The sequence below is a fragment of the Thalassophryne amazonica genome, chromosome 6 (genome assembly GCF_902500255.1).
Source record: "Thalassophryne amazonica chromosome 6, fThaAma1.1, whole genome shotgun sequence".
Classification (NCBI taxonomy): domain Eukaryota; kingdom Metazoa; phylum Chordata; class Actinopteri; order Batrachoidiformes; family Batrachoididae; genus Thalassophryne; species Thalassophryne amazonica.
Window position 1 is genome coordinate 91,242,247 of NC_047108.1, and position 18,680 is coordinate 91,260,926.

Consider the following 18,680-nt stretch of genomic DNA (forward strand, 5'->3'; position numbering starts at 1 on the left):
AGGTCTGGACTGCAGGCCGGCCAGTCTAGTACCCACACTCTTTTACTACGAAGCCACGCTGTTGTAACACATGCAGAATGTGGCTTGGCATTGTCTTACAGAAATAAGCAGGGACATCCCTGAAAAAGACGTTGCTTGGATGGCAGCATGTGTTGCTCCAAAACCTGGATGGACCTTTCAGCATTGATGGTGCCATCACAGATGTGTAAGTTGCCCATGCCATGGGCACTAGCACACCCCCATACCATCACAGATGCTGGCTTTTGAACTTTGAGCTGGTAACAATCTGCATGGTCTTTTTCCTCTTTTGTCCAGAGGACACAACGTCCATGATTTACAAAAACAATTTGAAATGTGGAATCATCAGACCACAGCACACTTTTCCACTTTGTGTCTGTCCATTTCAAATGAGTTTGGGCCCAGAGAAGGCGGCAGCATTTCTGGATGTTGTTGATGTATGGCTTTTGCTTTACATGGTAGAGTTTTAACTTGCACTTGTAGATGTAGCAACGAACTGTGTTAACTGACAATGGTTTTCTGAAGTGTTCCTGAGCCCACGCGGTAAGATCCTTGACACAATGATGTTGGTTTTTAATGCAGTGCTGCCTGAGGGCTCGAAGGTCACGGCCATTCAGTGTTGGTTTTCAGCCTTGCTGCTTACATGTAGAAAGTTCTTCAGATTCTCTGAATCTTCTGATTATATTATGGACTGTAGATGATGGAATCCCTAAATTTCTTGCAAATGAACATTGAGAAACATTGTTCTTAAACTGTTGGACTATTTTTTCATGCAGTTGTTCACAGAGTGGTGATCTTCACCCCATCTTTGCTTGTGAACAGCTGAGACTTTTGGGGATGCTCCTTTTATACCCAATTATGACACTCACGTGTTTACAGTTAGGTGTTCTTTCAACATTCATCAATTTTCCCAGTTTTATGTTGCCCCGTCCCACCTTTTTTGAAATGTGTTGCAGGCATCCATTTCAAAATGAGCAAATATTTGCACAAAACAATAAAGGTTATCAGTTTGAACATTAAATATCTTGTCTTTGTGGTGTATTCAATTGAATATAGGTGGAAGAGTATTTGCAAATCATTGTATTCTGTTTTTATTTACATTTTACACAAAGTCCCAACTTCATTGGAATTGGGGTTGTATAAAAAATGTATTATGATTTAACTATGACTGAATAATTGGCACTGGTGTAGTCATAAATGGTGTTAAAGAAAGGTTTGGCTACAGGTGAAGTCTGTAGTTCGAGGTTCTCAACATACATATGTTTGACTCAGCTGTCCTGAGGTGTTGACATTTTTGTCTGAAAATATTGCATGGTGACTACTAATTATCTTATTGTCTTCACTGTGATAAGCAAAATGAATCAGATTGAAAGCTGTAAATGTCAGGCCACATCACAAGAGTATCTTATGTAGTTTGAATATCTCACTGTGTCGATGTGAGACCGAAAACCTAGAACTCCCAGAACTCAAAAACTGATGCATTGGATGAACTCAATTCAGTTATGAGCAGGATTTCCATCTAATAAATATATGTAGCCCCAACTCAAATAAAGCACATCCGTGCCAGATAATTTAATTTAATTTAGTTGAGGCTACATATATTTATTAGATGGAAATCCTGCCCATAATTGAACTGAGTTCATCCAGTGAGTCATTTGTTTGAGTGATACACTCAAAAAACTGACTCATTGGATTACATTCCATCTAATAAATATATGTAGTCATTATCTTTTATAGATATGTTTTATTTGAGTTGGGGCTACATATATTTATTAGATGGAAATCCTGCCCATAACTGAATTGAGTTCATCCAATGACTCAATTTAAGTCTGGATGACAGTCCTCCCTTGGATTAATAGGATTGCTATTAATACTGGGTTATTTTTTTAAGTCTCAATGGTTAGAAGTATTGGAACAAAAGACATTTGTAGACTCTCTTTAATTTTGCTGCAATGGAGGTTCAGCAGTTAGCACTGGTGCGTCATTCCAAGTACTGAGTTTGATCAAAGCTTGGTTAAATAGGTCAAGTGTTCTCCTACAGTCCAAATCCATCCATCCATCCATCCATCCATCCATCCATCCATCCATCCATCCATCCATCCATCCATCCATCCATCCATCCATCCATCCATCCATCCATCCATCCATCCATCCATCCATCCATCCATCCATCCATCCATCCATCCATCCATCCAGAAAACCCATGTGTAATCACCAGTGATGATGGTGTTAAGGACGATGTTGCTGTTTGTGCATGCTAGCATATCTGGGGACACTTCCAGATGCAGTTGCTTCTGTTCCACCATTAGCAGCTTCAGCATGAATTTTGCTGACACTCTCTACATGCTCAAATCCCCTGTTTAAATGGAATGCACCAAACCTGTCCTTATCCCCACCTCGTCCACAAGTTCTTGGATTGTGACACGACTGTCTCCCATGACCAAAGTCCATATTCTGTCAATCACTTGGTCATGTTGGCTTGTGGCTTGCACATTTTTTGAAGCATTTAGGTCACTCTTTTATTTGCATTACACTCATGGCACCCTCGCTAAAACCCGGCTGAATCTTGTAAATGGTTTCTGTTTGGGTTTCACAAAGCTGTTGGTAAAATTTGATGCAATACCTTTGCTCAAGTCATTCCTTCATGTTATAGCAAATGAGAATCTGATGGGTGCTTAGTACACATGTACGCTCTAAGGTTGTCTGCTAGCGACTGATGCGTGATGCAGGCGGGAAAGAAAATTCACACATATGCCAGAAGGTTCCTACACCTGTGCATATTGCTCAAGTGCTCTCTACTGCACTTGGTATTTAATGTTTTTTGTTTTTTTTTGCACTTCTGGTTAGATGTCAACTGTATTTCATTGGCCCTGCACCTGTACGCTGCACAATGTCAATAAACCACCTCCCTACCAAACGACAACTCGCACACTTCATTTGTTCCGTGGGATAAGATAAGGTCAGATACCTTTTGAATGCACCTTGTATGCATGGTACGATATTGTGTACGCCTGATAACGCTGAATTTCCAAGATAATTTAACAAAGCTCATCAGTGATTTCAAGTCATTGGAGACCAAGAGTAGGACAGAGATTGTGATCACACACCCAGAGAGTGGGAGGGTGTGACTACAGCATGGTTTGTGTGCATGTGTGTGCGTTCTTATGCATGCATTTCATGCGTGTGTCTTTGCTCGTGTCATCATTGAGCACAACACAAGATAAACTCCTTTAGTATCATTTCCTCTCTCCTTCTTTCTTTCCCGTTCTCGCTTCTGCATTCACACTACAATGCCCTATAAACATTGATTTAAATAGCACTGGGAAAACAGAAGTCTGCTGGCTGAGGGGAAATTTGTTACATATTCAAACATCTGAGGTCGGAAAAGCAATGTGATTTTAGTTTTTCATTTTACGAGGTCGTGTTTCTTCAGTTATGACACAACTTACCCACAGAGGTGGTAATGACAAACCTTTTTAAAGATACAGACATACACACACAGTGTTCACATGAAAGCTCACACTCATATTAGAAATCATTTCAGAACAATATAACAAAATATTGCGGTAATGGCTTTGGCAACTGTTAAGACCTTAAAAAGTAGGAAACACACAATGCATTTCTGCATAAATTCTATCATTTATTATAAGTGATTTAATGTTTTGTTGAAGTTTATTTCTGCCAGCGATGTTGTCACTTTTCCGATGCACACTGAGCAGGTTTGAGGTCGAGTCTGAAACAGCTGGGATGAGAATCAGCACCTCTAAATCTGAGATCATGGTCCTCTGTCGGAAAAGGCTGGACTGCCCCCTGTGGGTTTAGGGAGAGGTATTGTCCCAAGTGAAGGAGTTTAAGTATCTCTGTATATTGTTCATGAGTGGGGTAAATGGGAGCGTCAGATTGCTAGAGTTATTGGGGTGGTGTCTGATGTTTTATGGACGCTGTAGCGGACTGTTGTGGTGAAGAAAGAGGTCATAGACATACCATCACATACAAAACATAAAACAAATATATAGTATAAGAAAAGGTGTTATATCACGTAATATTAAAAAAAAATATATAGGTCTTGCCAATGATAGTGGCAAAAATGGAGCAGGAGATTGGTGAACAGATTAAAGCAGCATCAACAGCATTGTGGGCGTTACTTTTGACTGTTGAAGCAAAGCTCTCACGTTAGTATCTGTACCTATGTTCCAACTCCCTCAGCTATGAACTTTGGGTAGTGACCAAAATGAGTATATGACAGATGCAAGGGTAGAAATTTAGTTTCCTTTGCAGAGTGTTGTGTCAAAGCCTTAAAGACTGACAAGTTCGGACATTCAGAAGTTTCTCAAAGTAGAACCTTGGTTCCCCTTTGCATTGAAGAAACCCATTTGAGTGTTCAATGTCTCTCATTAGGATGATGGTTGAACTCCTCCATTTGATATTTTTCTGAGCATCTTCAACAGGAAGCAGACCCACGGTAGGCCCAGAATATGCTGAAGGGACTATCTATCTATCTATCTATCTATCTATCTATCTATCTATCTATCTATCTATCTATCTATCTATCTATCTATCTATCTATCTATCTATCTATCTATCTATCTATCTATCTATCTATCTATCTATCTATCTACCTACCTACCTACCTACCTACCTACCTACCTACCTACCTACCTACCTACCTACCTACCTACCTACCTACCTACCTACCTACCTACCTACCTACCATTGTTGCTCAATTTATAGACAGACCCCAGATTTTTATATTCAATAAATTGACAAAAATATTAAATCCTGCTTACGGGTCATCAGTCTGTATTGATTCATCTTTAGTTGATGAAGGAAAAAAAAAAGATTTATTTGATAAGAAAAATCAGATTTGAATCTAGAAACTCTATAATTAAGGCTTAGATTCAAGAAGAATCTGGAAGAGTTTGAGAGCAGGTCTGCAGCCTGACTAAATTTAACAGAGTAATAAGGCAAAATGTGAAATAAGTAAAGCAATAAAATGAAAACTTTGTGAATGTACTGCGATGACACCAAGGTCCTCAGAAAAAGTATCACTCTTTGAAGCATTTGGAAAACAAAACTAATATGAGGTAATACCACAACTCCGTGTTATGGCACTATGTTTTTTTGTGTGCTTATGCAGGAATACGAACGTGTGTGTGTGTGTGTGTGTGCATGTTTGAGAGTTAACATGACTCACCCCGTGTCAGTTACTCCTCTACTAAAGTGTCCTTTCCTTTTTTACTTCACACCTCTCCAGTTTTCTATTTTTGGGGCATGTTAGCAGAACTAGTAATATCCACCAGATAGCTCATGCACACACACACATGCACGCTTACGCATACTGCAACTCACAAAGGAGCGTTTTGGAGGAGCGAGAAGAGCCGTGTATCATTGACGGCACAATAGCTGATTTGGTGGAGCAGACGGAAATATCCAGGGTTACTCACAAAGTGAAAAATATTGTATTGCATAAGACGGTGATAGGACCTGACCACGTAATTGCAACAGTACCTCACTGCCACAAAGACACACATGCATACACAAACTCACACCAAACCAGCGTGCGCACACACTGTGATGTCCTAATAGTGTCCTGTAGGCAGGCGGGCCGGGGTAGGGAAACTGGAGCTGAGGCAGAGTGCTGACTCAGGGAACAAATCGAGCAAGCGAGAGGACATTGTGCTACACACGGGCCTCGCAAGTGGATTGTACAGGCCTGACCGTCCCGAACACTGCTCTCTGCACTTTGAGGTTAAGGCCAATGCCACCTGCTGCCATGAGCACAAAACCAAAAGCCAGAGGTTTAGCTCATGCTTCACATGGATGTAACAGCGAGATGTACAATATGTAGTTGAAAATTAGGCAACAGTGTGGAAATTTTAGCTTATTTTCCGTATGTATTAATGGTTTGTTGGAGAAAAACAGCTAGAAAACCAATAACTGCACTGTAAATGCTAACATACAAATTAATTAAGTATGATAAGTGAACCGAACTCAGTTTTCATCAACCTGTTGTGAACACTCATTTTAAATAAGTAAGTAGTAATCTGAGATCGGAAGACATGCTTTACTTGATGTTTCCCATTAAGCCAAATAAAAAAAAAAATATTTTTCATACTCATTTTCCTTTGGGCATTCTTTCAGACATGTGCAGATCAGACGGAGGAGATGATGGCTTATAACCCAGTGGCAATCGTCTGGGATTAAACAAGCACCGGAACAAAGCTAAGGATCTGTCGAGGGCTGTGTGTTTGTTGGCATGCTATAACATTCCCACATTAAACAAATCCACGCACAGACGTCTCTAGATTGGCCCTAGATACACCATCCAGGAATCAATCAAGAGACGATCTTCCTCACCACCAAGGGAATGCCAAGACAAGTTGACAGCACTATCACAGCAACACCAGTGAAAATTCACAATACTTGCACTTATGGACAGAACAAAGAAGTCCTGTACTGGTCCTGTTGTTCATCCCCAGAACCCATACCATGAAGTAGGTGAGAGTCTACGTCTCCCCTTGGATGTGACACCAGTACGAAACAGGTTAATGCCTTAGCCAAGGCTGGTAGAGATTTATAGCCAGGGTTTGTAAGATTGCGAAACAGTTTGTAAACACTTTTTTGGGGTTGCAAACATTATTTATTGTTGCAAATAAACGAACGTTCAAAATTTCTTTGCAAATTTATTTTCAGCAAAAAGCTGCAAACATTTGAAAACAGTTGAAAGCATTGGTAAATGGCTGTAACACCTGTCGCTGACCTAAGGTGTGTGCCTTTTGTTCTTCCTTTCTTCTTTTTCTTCCAGTTTTTTCCTTTCTTCTGCAGCAGGACAGCTGTAGCAGCGGCCAGACAAAGCAGTTCTTCCATCATAAATACACTACATTCCTCAGCATTGGCTGTGCCGTGAGATTGCAGGCTTGAATTTTGCCAACAAAGTTGTCGAATCCAAAAAGGCAATGTTTCTCAATATTCTCCACTCCACGAGATACTAGCCTACCCATTTATAGGTGGGTGCACTGAGACAACGCAGGTGACCAAAGACTAAAGAGCAATCCTAATACTTTTCCATGGCGTCACCACTTTGCCATTTCCCTTCATTTTGCAATCATGGGAATGTGCAAAATGAAGGGAAATGGCAAAAGGAAAGTACTGCAATTAGACCATAGACAAAGGATCTGAACACAGGTCTTCATATTAACAATCCAACTCCTTATCCATTACAGCCTTAATGGATGTCATTGAACAAACAACAAATGCAATTGAAAATAAGCAATATACAGTAGGGTTTTTTTTTCTACCACAGACCTCACTTTACTATTACATAAATTACAGAAGTATGGTATTAGGGGATTGGCACATGATTGGATTACTAGCTAGTTACAAAACAGGTATCAGTGTGTTCATATCAATAAGAGAAACTCTGAATTTTTAAAGATTACATGTGAGGTGCGTCAGGGTTCAGTCCTTGGTACATTGCTGTTTCTCTTATACATTAATGATATATCTTTGGTTTCTAAGTGTATGAATTATATTTTATTTGCTGATGATACGACTGTGTTCAGTAGTGGGGACTATTTGGGTCAGGTTTTGGACATGGTGGAGAAGGAATTACATCAATTTAAACAATGGCTTGATTCAAACAAACTATCACCTGTTTTGTTTTATTTTGTACTGAAAGGTTTCTCTTTTTTCCTTTGTACCAAAAAAAACAAAAACAAAAAAACAAACTTATTCATTCATTCTTATCCCACTAAGCTCCATGAGTAAAATCACACCTCACTACCTGAATTCCTGAATCAACACTGACGTGTTCATCTCTGAGAAACAACTCCAACACTGTGCAAGTGCTCAAACATCTCAAAGTGGGAAAATTAACTCTGAAATATGTGACTGACGTTTTTTAAAATGTTTTTGCTGGATTGTTATTTTCAAATGATGCAGGGATAATGAAGAATTCATCTGTTCCTATGTGAAGCATGAACGATGCATCACAATACTAAAAGCCCAAGGAGTTAAAAAAGAGAACTAAAAAGAAAGAAATCTGTACCAGTCTGTTGCATTATGTCACATTTCACCAACTGCAACTGTCTTAATTGTTGGTAGTGTCCAAAAAAAGTCAGTGCGTATATATGTTCATTTTTATGTTTTATGTTCTGGTTTGCGTTTGTGCGTACAAACAGTGTGTACTGTATGTACGCGTGTGTTTGCATCTGTAATGTGATGTATTTTATAGGCTGCGTGCTCCAAAGAGCAGCAAGTCAGCAACATCCAGGTGGTTTTGTTTTACCCTCAGATTTCACTCACATCAGTATTTTGTCTTTTTTTTTGGTCATTCTCTGTCTTCGCCGGTGTTTGTCCTTCTTTACTCGCTAAAAATACATGCTGCCCTGTCGCTATAACGGATCACCTCTGAGGAAATTTGCTCCCAGGAATGAATAGTGTTTGATACGACCTCCACACATTCAGTACAAACACCCGCATACATTGACCACACACATTTTGTGCACTTTGGATTATAACTTAGCAATTGAGGAAGGAAATTTTGCACAATAAAGTGGAAAGGTCAAGCTGGTAATTTTTTTATATGATGTTGCCAGATTTTGCGGAATTCCTCCGCACGTCTGTCTCAATGTGCCAAAAAAGTGCTGATGTCCACGTCTTTTCACTATTCCTGTGCTAGTCAGACGATGTCCCGGATAAAACACAGCGTCCAGTTTGGAAATGAACGGCACATTCGACTGTTACAGGAGTTTTTGTCATGGAAAGAGGAGCGGAGGCTTTGCGCGTTGCGGCGGTGCCGCATGACGCACAGCAACGCCGTGATGAAGCCTCACGGGACATGTTCTGGCATGTCCAGGCACATCCACAATTTCTCGGATAATCACTCAATGGAAAAACCACCGACAGCTGTCTGAACGCCATCTCAAAGCCGTCCTGTGAGACCAAAACGGAGGTGTTCCTTTGTCTCGCTCCATCAGCAAATCGGTCGTGACGCGTGAAGCCTCCGCTCGGCTTTCCATGACAAAATCTCTTGTTAAAAGTGAAATCTGAAGGAAAATGGCTGATGTCCAGCTCTTGTGATAACCAGAGAAAGTGCACACGACGGTCTCGGATCCACAGAGCCATCCGTTTAGAAATGATCCGGTGGTTTGTGGCTCTCGATGGCGGCACGGAGCGCAGCGCGCCGAGCATCCTTAAAGCCGTCCTTAAAGCTGTAGTAACAGTCCTTATTCTTTGAGAAGCCCGTAAAATTTTCACCGAAAGCCAGATACATTTTTCGAATGGTTTCCAGCTGCCAGTCTCTAACAGTTTCTGAAAAAATTCTGATGGAAAAAAATCCCAAATCATTCCGCCATTTCCTGACAATGAAAATCCGCTGAGGGGGTGGACCACTCCTCACTCAAAGCCTGCTCACAGGCGAATTACACAACCGACAGGCGTGGAAAAACTCACGCATGCGCACAAGGGTTCAAGCTTGTCTGACGCAATCACACGTGATTCAAATCCATATGGTTTTTGAAAAAATAAAAAGGTTGGTTTCTTTTCTAATAGACCTTGTAGATTGTTGACACTTCATTGTGGTTCATAAGAGAAGAATGTATTATCTAATTTTAAAATAGTTCCCTTCAACTGCTCCCTTTGGGTCACCACAACAAACCCAAGGTGGATCTGCATTTTCATTAGGCACAAGTTTTACACCAGATGCTCTTCCAGACTCCACATTACACAGAGAAATGAGGATTGGGATTTGAACCAGGAATCTTTCGCACTGAAAACAAGCGCACTAACCATTTGGCCACCACCCCTGTCCTTAAAATCTAACCATATAAATAGATAAATATATAGAGAGTCACCATCTGAGCCAACACCTTTTCCTTTTTTAGATGAACATAGATCCTGTGGGCCATTGAGCTCTTTATGTGTTTAGCTGAGGCTCATTTGGAAAAGTAAAGACCAGACAATTGACTTCTTCTTAACAGATAGAATGTTTTCACACAGCTAGATTTTTTCACACAGCTGAAAACCTTTTAAAAAAATTACTTTCATATTTTTCAATTCTGTGACCTCTTCCCCAGGCATAGCAACACCAGCAAAAGGTTTTAATTATTTAATGTTGCTACTATAATGTCAAAATGACATCTATTTTTGCTGTGTGCTGCTCATACCATGCATGAAAAATAGAGAAGCATGGCAGCCACCACACACTTGAAACATATCTGGGGGGTTATATGCTTTAGACCAGCACATCCACGGCCACACAGATGAACACAGCTCTTTTTGATTAACATTTTGGAACAAGTTGGGTATTGGTCATAAAAATCACAATTGTGCCAGCTGGAAGATCAGGCCCATTGTGATTATATCTGCATGGATCTCAAGGAAAAATGAAAAGGCATCAGAGGGCTAATGCGTACCCTGCATGTTCTACACACCACAATATAAACGTACAAGTAAATATACATATATCTGTAATGGTGTTTTGGACTATGTATTATTACATCACATGATTTTTGTGTGACTTCATGATGAAGCCATCCATACCAATCATTTAAAATATTTTGCTAATCAATATATGCTTCAAATCATTAATCTAGCTTTTACTGTTGCTTTTGAGATATTTACTAAAAAGGTGGTTTTGGTGGTTCAGATCATGTTTTCCTTGACTTTTGGTATTTCACCAAACTACTCTAAAATGTAATAATCTCTAGTATCTGTCCAAGTAATATCTCCACCAAGTTTGAGCCACCTAGGCTTCTTGGTTGTGAAGGTATACATGAAAAAAGTTCTCTTTGGACAAAATGTGGAGTAGTGGTGCAGCTTAAACTTCCCATAAAAACTGTGCATTTTGTGATAAAAGCATAGAATATGGTACACATGTAGCCAAAGGTATTCCAAATGAAAATGAATATTGGGCAGTCATTAATTTTTAATATGTCACCCATAGCAGGCATTTTTCAGAATTAAAATTGAAAAATGATCCAGTCGTATTGAAAAATATGCCACATTATTTGTATGATCACGTAGATTCCAAAAAGATATAGTTTACACTATCTATGACTGAATGTTCTGGTTTTATTGGGTATAACCAGCCAAAAGGATGACAAAGGTCAGTTTCATGTAAGTATGTAAAGTGGTCAAAAGTTAAAGTTGCTCCAAAAAGTGACATAATTATTGGTTGAGCAAATAAGGTTATAAAAAGGAATAGTTTGCACCATGTGACATGCTATGTTAAGAGGTAACATATGTCATAGAATCCAATCAGCATCAACCTTGTTTGACCTTTACTCAACACATTCAAGACTAATCCATTTATTATTCTTATTTGCTCAACCAATAATTTGCATCACATTTTTGTTTTACCAAAACTGGAGCAACTTTAACTTTTGACCCCTGTACAGACTGAACCCTTAACTATTGTTTTTGCTGTTTTTTTTTTTTAACCTCATAACTCCGTAACATTCAGTCATAGATAGCCCAAACAATATCTTTTTGGAATCTTTAGGATGAGGCAAATGATATGCTGTACCTTTCAATATGATTGAACTCAATTATCATTTTGGAAAAATGGCTGCTATGGGTGACATATTGAAAATTCATGATGGCCTAATATGATAAGACTTTATTGATCTCACGGTGGAGAAATTCACATGTTACGTCAGCTCTTAAAAAACACACAGGATGGGTGCAAGTAGAGGAAAATGTGCATCAAACAGCGTGTGCAAGGATAAGCAATAATAATAATACTTGTAACAATACAATAAAATAAGAAAATGAGGTAGAAATAAGATATATATATATATATATATATATATATATATATATATATATATATATATATATATATATATATATATATATACGTACATATATAAGTACATATGCATATATAAACATGACTGGAAATGAAAAAAAATTGAGCATCTTATTTACAATATATGAAGTGGAATTTAGATGTGATAAGGTGTCAGAAGATGTGATAAATATCCACTTTTATTTGGTATACCTTTGGCTATATGTGTACCAAATTCTATGCCTTTATCTCAAAAACGCACAATTATTTTGCCTATCTTTGGCACAACATGGAAATTAAACCTCCTTACCAATGCAAATTTTTCAATTGAGGCAAATTATTTTGGATTTTTACTTTTTTTTTTTTTGCCAAATTGCTATTGCGACCTCCCCAAAAGGGCGTCAGCAGATGAGAGTGTCTACAGTGTGGGATGACATATGGAGTGTGTCTGTGTGCATGTAACACTAACAGGTGCAGTAACAGGTGAGGCTGACTTAGCTTTTGGAGGGTTGACAACAGCGGTGCAATAGTTAGGTCACAGCAAAGGTCTCTTTCTCTCTTTCTCTCACGCTCTCTCTCTTCCTCACATACATCACACACAAAGACAAGGTTGCACCTGCATGTCACCTTTTAAAATCACAGTAATACTTTATATGAGAGAAATGTTGAGTGGATGATGCAAACAAAGAAAATATGTGCGAGCAAATGTCCACAGGGTACGTGTGAAAATAGGTTTATGCGGGAGAGAGAGGGAACAAGAAGGAGAGCGCGTGTGAAGAAAAGAGCGGGGCTGACAGGCTGCTCTTGTGACTCGTAAGAAAATTAAATAAACAACAACTTCTCACTTCTGCATTCACACTTGATGTGCAACTCAACTCTGTCAGAGACGGCGTGAGGTGCCACCTTGTAGTGCTCAGAAGAATTTCCCTTCATGCCTCATGTTCCCATAGCAACTGGATAGCGACCTGTGTTGAATAGTAAAGTCCAGCAAGGGCAAAGGTGATATTTTCATTTAAGACAGGTCAGTTGATACATTCACTGCAGCTTTCTCAGGTCACCCTGCTGCTGTTGGGAGGCAGCCTCAAACATTAAGATGTCAGGATACATATCTCTATATGCATGAAGGAGGAGATGACGAATGCTGAAAGAAACTTGAGAATTATTTCATTCATTGAACTAGTGCATATCACAGCAATGCAGAGATGAAAGTCACTGACATGCCAAGAGATCTGCTGACTGATTTGACCAAAGCATTAAAAAGAGATCAGAAGATTAAAAAAGAAAATCCGTAAAGAGCTCATGTAGCACATCTGATGTGTGCCATATTTTCTGTACTATAAGTCAGGATTTTTTTTTTCAGTTTTTTTTTTTTTTGTCCAAGTTTGGGAGGTCTTGTGACTCATATTCTGAACTGATGATGAAAAAAAAAAATCCTTATCTTGTCTGACCATAAAACCTTTCTTCATGTGGGTAGCAGCAAATTTCAGTCTTGCTTAAAGGTACCGATTTTGGAGCATAGAGCTTCTTTCTAGGTGTCGGCATCCTGTGGACAGTGATGCTGGTGTTCCAGCAGTTTCCAGATCATGGTTGGTCTGAGCCTTGGTGGCTCCTGGTTTGTTCCTGAACATCATAACCAATTTCCTCTCATCTGAGGGTGACAGTTTAAGTCTTCACCCAGAACCAGTGGTGGGCACAGATAACCCCCCCCAAAAAATTAACTTCGATAACACATAATCAGATAACTGAAAAGTTATTTGATTACGAATAAATGCAGATGATTTTATTATGTCCTTGGCGGATGTAAAGAAAGAACTGGCAGCTGTGTTTTCCAGAAAAATTAGGTAAACAACAACAACAAAACAGTAAAAATACATAAATACCTTTGCAAAACAATCTGTAACATTTTTTTGTAATAAAAAAAAAATTCATTTAAATAGAAAAAATCCAACAGAATTTTTTCCTTCTTCTTCTTCTTCTTCTTCTTCTTATTAGTGGAAGTGGCGCTCGTCTACCTGTGCGACACTGTGCAGCCTGCTGAGGCATATGTTCTGAGTGCTGGGTGTTGTTGTTGTTGTCAATTGTGTGTTATTGCTGTGGACTTCTATGCCTGTATTTGTTATCGAGGACTAAGCGGAGTTACGCGGAAACATGAAGGGAGCTTACATCGGGATCTTCGTTGCTCTCTGGACTCTGTTATGTCGGAGCATTAGCGGCTACCAAGATGGCGGAGACGTGAGTGCTGGTAGGATTATCTACAGTCGGGAACTTGTTGTCTCTCCGTCTGCCAGAAGCAGATTCGGAGTCCTTGCGTCCTCCTGGCTTGACGGGTGTGGTTTTCGACACTGCAGAAAGTGGATTGGTACCGAGGAAACACCGGAGAAGAAGGGGGAGGAGGGGTGGCGTCCAGCGCCGGCTGAGAAGAATTAGACTTGACGATAGACGCCGGCTCCCACCTCTCCCAATAGTCCTTCTTTCCAATGTTCAGTCTATCAGGAATAAGATGGATGAACTCGAGATCTATGCAAAGTGGAAACATGAGTTTAGAGAGACTTGCCTCCTCGCGTTCACTGAAACATGGCTGGGAGAACGAGACAGGAATGAGGATTTCTACTTAACCGGCTTTGGACTCCCCGTTCGTCTGGACCGCTCTTCTTTCATTACAAATAAGTCTAAAGGAGGTGGGGTCTGTTTTTATATTAATGAGAGATACTGTAAAACTGTTGTGGTGCAAGAGAAAATATGCACCTCAGATATTGAGCTTTTGAGTATCTCACTTCGCCCCTTATACCTGCCGAGGGAATTTCCTCAGTTGTTTTTTTCCCTGGTTTATATTCACCCGAGAGCTGACGTCACGGCAGCTTGCCAGCTGATCGAGGATGTGAATAATAAACTAACTGCAATTTCCCCTGATGCTCCTAAATTTATTTTGGGGGATTTTAACCACTGCCGATTAGACAGAGTACTGAGGACATACGAGCAGTATATTACTTGTTCAACAACTATGGGGAATTCTATTGTTGACCAGTGCTATGGCTCAGTAGCCAAAGCTTATAGGTCCATCAGTATGCCCCCTCTCGGAGCCTCATACCATAATAGTGTTCTTCTTTTGCCGACTTATAAGCCAGTCTGTAGACGTCGGGAGCGGACTATAAAGACTGTGAGGTGTTGGTCCGAAGACTGCATCGACAAACTGAAGGCTTGCTTCGAATGGACTGCGTGGGAGGTTTTCTATGATACATGCTCTGATCTGAATGAACTGACACAGACTGTTTCCTCTTATATATCCTTCTGTGTGGATATCAACATTCCTCAGAAGAATATTATTAGTTATGCCAATAATAAACCGTGGGTCACCAAAAATCTAAAGAGTGTTTTAAATAAGAAGAAAACATTTTTTTATATAGGAGATAATGTGGAAAAGAAAGAAATTAACAAGGAGGTTAGGAACAAAATCCGTAAAGCTAAAAGAACTTACAAAGACAAGGTAGAACATATGTACAGTAGTGGTGATCTGCGGGCAGCCTGGATAGGCATTAAATCTATGGCTTCAGTTACTAATGTCCAACAGGATAATAATAGAGCGCCAATTAAAGTAGAGGGGAGCTACGATGAGGATCTGCCAAATGCATTTAACTGTTTCTATTCTAGGTTTGAGAACTATGAGGTTGCAGATAAACTCCCCCTTGAGAGCACTTCCTCTGCTACTGACGATGGTATAATCATTAGCGAGGATAGTGTGAAAAGACTTCTGAAGAAGGAAGTCTTGTGGTCCAGATGGAATTTGTGGACGTACACTGAGGTATTGTGGTGAGCAACTCAGTAGTGTCCTCCTCTATATCTTTCAGAGGTCACTTAGTTGCGGCCGAGTGCCAGATTTATCAATCAATCAATCAATTTTTTTTATATAGCGCCAAATCACAACAAACAGTTGCCCCAAGGCGCTTTATATTGTAAGGCAAGGCCATACAATAATTATGTAAAACCCCAACGGTCAAAACGACCCCCTGTGAGCAAGCACTTGGCTACAGTGGGAAGGAAAAACTCCCTTTTAACAGGAAGAAACCTCCAGCAGAACCAGGATCAGGGAGGGGCAGTCTTCTGCTGGGACTGGTTGGGGCTGAGGGAGAGAACCAGGAAAAAGACATGCTGTGGAGGGGAGCAGAGATCGATCACTAATGATTAAATGCAGAGTGGTGCATACAGAGCAAAAAGAGAAAGAAACAGTGCATCATGGGAACCCCCCAGCAGTCTACGTCTATAGCAGCATAACTAAGGGATGGTTCAGGGTCACCTGATCCAGCCCTAACTATAAGCTTTAGCAAAAAGGAAAGTTTTAAGCCTAATCTTAAAAGTAGAGAGGGTGTCTGTCTCCCTGATCTGAATTGGGAGCTGGTTCCACAGGAGAGGAGCCTGAAAGCTGAAGGCTCTGCCTCCCATTCTACTCTTACAAACCCTAGGAACTACAAGTAAGCCTGCAGTCTGAGAGCGAAGCGCTCTATTGGGGTGATATGGTACTACGAGGTCCCTAAGATAAGATGGGACCTGATTATTCAAAACCTTATAAGTAAGAAGAAGAATTTTAAATTCTATTCTAGAATTAACAGGAAGCCAATGAAGAGAGGCCAATATGGGTGAGATATGCTCTCTCCTTCTAGTCCCCGTCAGTACTCTAGCTGCAGCATTTTGAATTAACTGAAGGCTTTTTAGGGAACTTTTAGGACAACCTGATAATAATGAATTACAATAGTCCAGCCTAGAGGAAATAAATGCATGAATTAGTTTTTCAGCATCACTCTGAGACAAGACCTTTCTGATTTTAGAGATATTGCGTAAATGCAAAAAAGCAGTCCTACATATTTGTTTAATATGCGCTTTGAATGACATATCCTGATCAAAAATGACTCCAAGATTTCTCACAGTATTACTAGAGGTCAGGGTAATGCCATCCAGAGTAAGGATCTGGTTAGACACCATGTTTCTAAGATTTGTGGGGCCAAGTACAATAACTTCAGTTTTATCTGAGTTTAAAAGCAGGAAATTAGAGGTCATCCATGTCTTTATGTCTGTAAGACAATCCTGCAGTTTAGCTAATTGGTGTGTGTCCTCTGGCTTCATGGATAGATAAAGCTGGGTATCATCTGCGTAACAATGAAAATTTAAGCAATACCGTCTAATAATATGGAATTTATGGAAATCATCACTTATAATTCCTGTCCCGAAAAAGTCATTTCCTAAACAGTTTAATGATTTTAGACCTGTGGCACTTACGTCACTGTGTATGAAGGTCTTTGAGAAAATTATGAAGAATATGATAATGTTAAATATGAAAGGGAATATTGATCCACTTCAATTTGCATATCAGGCGGGTAAAGGAGTAGAAGATGCTAAGCTTTTTATTCTCAACTGTCTTTACAGACATTTGGAAAAGCCTCGAGCTCATGCTCGGCTTTTATTTGCTGATTTTTCTTCAGCTTTTAACTTGATGCAGCCTTGCCTTTTAATTAAGAGGTTAAGGTGTGATTTTAAATTGCCTCACCAGATGGTGGAATGGTTGGCGGACTTTTTAACGAATAGGAGACAGAGAGTTTTGGTAAATGGACGCGTTTCAGACTCCTTAGTTTTGTCCACAGGCTCACCACAGGGCTGTGTTCTTTCCCCCTGGCTTTTCATCTTATATACAGATGAATGCAGAAGTGTCAGGCAACGCAGCTATTTAGTTAAGTTCTCTGATGATACTGCTTTGCTGTCCCTTCTTCAGGGAGAGGAGTCAGGACATGGGGAGGCCCTTGCTGATTTTGTTTCATGGTGCGATACAAATCACTTGGAGTTAAATGTATCTAAAACGAAGGAGCTTATAATTGATTTTAGACGTAACAAAGGGTTTGCTATAGACAGCATTATTCATGGGAAAGCTGTAGAAAAAGTTCCTGCATATAAATATCTGGGCACTTTTTTTGATGAGAAGTTGAGATTCGACGTAAATACGGCAGACATTGTGAAGCGAGGGCAACAGAGAGTGTACCTCCTTCGCAAATTGAAGTCCTTCTCTGTCAGTTCTGTTATTATGGGTCGTTTTTATCAGTCCTTTACTGAAAGTCTTTTATTTTTTTCTTTCATCTGCTGGTTTCCTAGCCTGGCACTGAAAGATAAAAGTAGCTTGCATAGTATCACAAAGACATGTTCAAGGATCATTGGAGTGGAAACCAGAGACCTAGCTAGTTTTTGTGAACAGCAAATGGTGAGGAAGGCAAATTGTATTTTGTCTTCTCCCGGACATGTGCTGGCAGGTGAATTTTCTTTGTTGCCTTCGGGCCGTCGTTATGTTTCACCTGTCTGCAGGACGAATCGGTTGTTAAAATCTTTCATTCCTTCTGCTATCCGTCTTTTAAATTCCTTGTAAGGTGTGGATGTATGGGTATGTGGATGTAGTATGTTGCACATTTTATGTGGATATAGTATGTTTTTTTTGTTTTTGTGATGTGCCGGTATGCAGGCTGCTGAAATTAATTGCCCCTGGTGGGATGAATAAAGTTGTCTAAGTCTAAGTCTAAGTCTATTATTATTATTATTATTATTATTATTATTATTATTATTATTATTATTATTATTATTATTATTATCATCATCATGCTGTTTTCCAACAAATTATTTAGCTCCATTCAATGAGATTTTGAATGCTGCTACCATTTTGCTCAGGGCCACCATAAGAGATTTTGAATGGGTTCCACATATTGACCTGATTTTTTAATAATTGTATAAGGAGACTGGGGCTCCAATGGAACAACTTGCATGCTTATTGCTTAGACCTTTGGGCTATCACACAATGGCAACTACTCTGGAAATATAATAAATTGTATATCATATTGAAAAA